Source organism: Saimiri boliviensis, chromosome 17 (genome assembly GCF_048565385.1).
Source record: "Saimiri boliviensis isolate mSaiBol1 chromosome 17, mSaiBol1.pri, whole genome shotgun sequence".
Taxonomy (NCBI): domain Eukaryota; kingdom Metazoa; phylum Chordata; class Mammalia; order Primates; family Cebidae; genus Saimiri; species Saimiri boliviensis.
The window spans coordinates 53,743,269-53,748,400 of record NC_133465.1 but is presented as its reverse complement, the minus strand read 5'-3'; the positions used below and the strand labels follow the sequence as shown (position 1 = coordinate 53,748,400).

The window sequence follows — 5,132 nt, the reverse complement described above, 5'->3', positions numbered from 1 at the left end:
AGTGAGCTGAGGTCATGCCACTGCACTCCACCTTAGGCAACGGAGCGTAACAATCTCTCAATAAAAATAAAAAAAGATAAATGGGATAATCACTACTTTTAATAAGTGAAATTTATTTAATCTTAATTTTACATTTCAAAAAATGAGATTCCTTAAGAATGGGATGCTTGGAACAGGACAACGATGGGGAAACGCTGCTCCCTGGCCAGTCCTGTCTCTGGTATCCTTGACATCAGTCATCCTGCCCTCAAAATCTGAACGTTTCCAAGGACAGAAGCTTGCTATTTCTGTGGGCTGAGCCACTGTGGTTGTTAGAAACTGCCTTCTTATGCTAAATGTGTCTCCTGCCTCATCTTTAGGCTTGTTTTTCTTTTCTTTTCTTTTTTTTTTTTTTGAGACAGAGTCTTGCTCTGTCACCCAGGCTGGAGTGCAGTGGTGAGATCTCGGCTCACTGCAACCTCTGCCTCCCAGGTTCAAGCGATTCTTCTGTCTCAGTCTCCTGAGTACCTGGGATTACAGGTGTGTGCCACCATGCCCCGCTGATTTTTGTAGTTTTAGTAGAGACGGGTTTTTCCATGTTGGCCAGGCTAGTCTTGTGCCAGGTCAGGCTTATTGTTTTTCAGTTTCTAGAGAAACAACGAGTCTTTTCTCCTTGACACGGTCGCTTTCCAAGATGGGAGGCAGCAACCATGTCTAAGCACGTGTCTTTTTCTGCAGGAGAAACACAGTGCCTTCAGTGATTCCTGGGGAGAGAAGTTCTCTGTATCCTGACGCTCTGTCATCCTCTCGGGAATGGAGTGCAGATTTTCCACATCTCTCCTAAACTGTACTGCCCTATTTAAGTAAAGCCTCAGGGCTGGCCTAACAAGTGCAGAGGGACCCTAGTCCACGTAATGCAATTTCTTCCCTCAGTGCAGCCGAAGAGGGCTGGGTGGCTCCGGCAGCCTCCTCACCTGCTGTGGCTCATATAGAAACTGAAAGTCAATGCAGACCCTCAGATCTGTTCCGGGTGAAAAATGGCCAGTTTGTCAATATGCATCTGACATCTCCCTCTAAATGCTGACTGTCAATTCAATCTTAATTGCTTTTGACTCACTCAGCAATCCCATCTTAACTTTCACATCTTATTTTAACTCTTCCCCCCAGTTTTTGGTTGAGCACAAATTTACTAGGCAAGACATTGTTTTTAACAGTTGCTGACATGCCTGCGGGGAGGAGGGAACTGAATAGAGTTCTGGAGAGGGAGGGTGGTCGCAGCTTCACATTATGAACACATTTACTACCATTAATATCACTGCGCACTTAAAAATGGTTAAAATGGCAAGTTTTATGTTATGTGTATTTTTTTAAAAATTTGAGATGGAGTCTCATTCTGTTGCCCAGGCTGGCATGCAGTGGCGCAATCTCAGCTCATTGCAACCTCTGCCTTCCAGTAGCTGAGCCTCCCAAGTAACTGAGATTACAGGTGTGTGCTGCCACACCTGGCTAATTTTTATATTTTTAGTAGAGACGGGGGTTTTACCATGTTGGCCAGGCTGGTCTTGAACTCCTGACCTACAGTGATCCACCTGCCTCGGCCTCCCAAAGTGCTGGAATTACAGGCGTCAGCCACTGTGTCTGGTTGTTATGTGTATTTCACCACAGTAAAAAAAAAAAAAAAAAAAAAAAAAATTATAAAAATTGGTGACATGTCAGGGACAATGCCATGTGGCAGCTCAGTGTTGTCTGGCCCTGTCTGCAGTGTATCCCGCTGTAGGATGTCAGGCCGGGAACCCCAGGAAGCAGGGGAAGAGAGGGAGATACCTCTTCATTCCAGGCCCAGGATACAGCCAGCTCTGCAGTGGTCTACGAACCATGACAATCTATCACTGCCTCCCAGGCCAGGAACATGTGAGTAAGCTTTGACGCATATCTGTCTTTTCTCCTATTGCCTAATCTTGCCTGGTCTTCATTAAAAATGTTTCCTTCTCTTTCTTACATTCATTCATTCCTCCATAGGTTTTCACCAAGACCTTTGAAGAGCAGACACTGACCCTGTGCCTGGACACCCCGGTGAGCAGGGGCAGCCTGGTCGCACTGTTACAGGAAAGGGTCCTGATCCAGACCCCAAGAGAGAGTTCTTGGATCTCTCTCAAGAAAGAATTCAGGGCGAGTCTGCAGTGCAAAGCAAAAGCAAGTTTATTAAGAAAGTGAAGTGTTGAAAGCACAGCTACGCCATAGACAAGAGCAGGGCGTTCCCAAAAGTAAGAGGAAGAGGGGACTCATGTGCTCTAGGTACAATGCTTGTATATATATAGGATAAAAAAAGATCATGGGGAGATGTGCTCTGCTACAAGGGTTGGTGATAAAAGATTCCTTTTTTAAATTACCATATTTTGCAGGAATCAATATTATTATTTGAATTATATACATATTTGAATTATTATTATTTGAATATTATCTTTGAAGCAAAATTAGGAATGCTTTTATTCTCAAGGTATCAGTATATCTGGACACTCCCAAGTGTGGGTTTGTTTAGTAAACATTATTTGTCTGTTCCCTTAACTGTAAACATCTAGAGGCTGGGAATACCTTTCTGGGAACGCAGCCCGGCAAGCCCCAGCTTCATTTTCCTAGCCCCCACTCAAGATGGAGTCGCTCTAGTTCAAAGGCCCCTGACACCACCTCTACAAGCTCCCGGGATGTTTCAAGGAGTCATTCCCAGAGAGGCAATGTAGAGGTTCAGGGCAGGCCCTGAGCCTGGCCACAGGTGACGCTTAGGCTGAGCCCTGCAAGGAGGGGTGGGAGTTCAGCAGGTGAGCTGTTGAAAGACTCACATTTCAAGCAGAAGGTCTAGAAAGATGCACTGACCTGGCTGGGCGTGGTGGCTCATGCCTGTAGTCCCAGCACTTTGGGAGGCTGAGGCAGGCAGATCACAAGGTCAGGAGTTCAAGATCAGCCTGGCCAACACGGTGAAATCCTGTCTCTACAAAAAATACAAAAATTAGCCAGGCATGGTGGCACGCACCTATAGTCCCAGCTACTCGGGAGCCTGAAGCAGGAGAATCGCTTGAACCTGGCAGGCAGAGGTGGCAGTGAGCCGAGATTGTGCCATTGCACTTCAGCCAGCCTGGACAAAAAGAGCAAGACTCCCTCTCAAAAGGGAAAAAAAAAATGTGCCCAAGCCTGGAAGGCGGTCCTGAACCTGCGCCTTCCTTTGAAGCCAGGCCTGGTATTTGCCGTGATCATGCCTCCTTCCCCCATGTCACCAACATTAACTGCCCTCCATTACCCGGTGCTTCATGGACGCTGCAGTGTGGCATGTGAAATGGCAATATGAGGCCGTGTCTACTGAGCCAGGCATCTTAGCGCTTTACACAGAGAAGTGAAACCTCCTGGCAACCCTGTGAGTTAGGTACCATTTGATTCCCGTTTTTCAGATAAGGAAATTAAGGCACAGAGTGGTTGGTAGGTAGACAAAGGTCACACAACGGGTGGAGGCAAAGCAGGACACGTGTCTCCGCTGGGAGCCACCAGCTGTCCCCTCCTTCTCCATCCCACAGATTGCGTGAGGCCTTGGGCTACGTTGGCTGGACAGTATCAAGTGTCACATTTTGTAGAGCCAGGATGTTCCTCCAGTCCTTTAATCCCAAATCTTTTTTTTTTTTTAGACAGAGTCTCACTCTGTCACCCAGGCTGGAGTATAGTGGCAGTGCAATCTCAGCTCACAGCAACCTCTGCCTCCCAGGTTCAAGTGATTCTCCTGCCTCATCCTATAGGTGCATGCCACCATGCCTGGCTAATTTTTGTATTTTTTGTAGAGATAGGGTTTCACTATGTTGGCCAGGCTGGTCTCGAACTTCTGACCTCAAGCTGTCCACCCACCTGGGCCTCTCAAAGTGCTGTGATTACAGGCATGAGCCACCGTGCCTGGCCCAATTCCAAATCTTAAATCTGCTTCTCCTGTTTCTGCCTCTAGTGAAATTAAAGATCCATCTGCTGCTGTCCCCGTGGGAAAGTGAACAGGGACGACACCTCTCGCCAGCTCTGGGTGGCCCCTGTGGCTCTGCCCTTTGCTGCCCAGCTCAAGTCCTCCTCAACATCCCTCTTCTCTAGCCCAACTCCACTCTCCCCACCTGAGTACAGACCCTCGTCATTCCCATTTTGCCCCTTCCTCTGGTCCCCCAGCCCTCCTCCCTAGTGTATTTTATACACGGCTCGGAGGATGCTCCAGTCTGTTCACTTAGCCCCTGCCCCGGTGTCTCCTCACCTTGGCGATAAAATCCACACTCCTGAGTGTGAGTGCAAAGTCCTTCCTGGCATGGCCCCTGCCTCCTCCGTTTCCCCAGGCCTTGATCTACTGCACAAGTCCCTCTATCAGCAGCTCCCAAAGGCCAGCTCCCTGGCAGGGCTGATCCCGATAAAGTGTTCCACAGTCAGCAATATTGAGGGAAAAGCAGCAATACTGATTTATAGACACGAAATCAACCAGATGTATCAGCCAAGTTGCCAGTTTTCCTTTCTTGGTTACAATATCTTTTATTTCAATAGCCTTTTGATTTATTTTTTGTAGTTGAGATATTATTACTTCTTTTGTAAAACGGTGGTGAGAATAAAAGACTATTTTTTTTGAATGTCCTTACTTGGCAAACTAAAAAATGTTTGCAACCCTCGTTAGACTCCATTTTCATCCTGCCAACTCAGTGGTCTGCAGGGGCTGCCCCGCAAGTGTCCACACGGATGTGGCTCCCTGGGCTGTTCTCTCTTCTGCCCGGAATGTGCCCCTCGCACCCCTGATGTCTTGCTCATCCCCCCTGTCCCTCAATGCAGGTCTTCCCTGACTTTTTTTTTTTTTTGAGGTGGGGTTCCGCTCTTTTTGCCGGGGGCTGGAGTGCAATGGTGCGACCTCGGCTCATTGCAACCTCCGCCTCCCGGGTTCAAGTGATTCTCATGCTACAGCATCCAGAGTAGCTGGGATTACGGGCAAGTGCCACCACACCTGGCTAATTTTTTGTATTTTTATAGAGACCGGGTTTCACCATGTTGGACAGGCTGGTCTAGAACTCCTGGCCTCAGGTATCTACCTGCTCTCCAAAGTATTGGGATTATAGTCATGAGCCATCGTGCCCAGCCTTCCCCGACCTTCTTTCCCC

The 5,132-nt window shown here is 47.9% G+C and overlaps 1 long non-coding RNA gene across 1 annotated transcript; it reads left to right on the top strand.

Moving 5' to 3' along the window:
• Nucleotides 1-1,747: 1,747 nt before the first annotated feature.
• Nucleotides 1,748-4,649, top strand: LOC104649993 (uncharacterized). The gene is made up of 3 exons (XR_743734.2): nt 1,748-1,890; nt 1,999-2,052; nt 3,959-4,649. It is a non-coding gene; the product is annotated as an uncharacterized LOC104649993 (long non-coding RNA).
• The last annotated feature ends 483 nt before the right edge of the window (nt 4,650-5,132 follow it).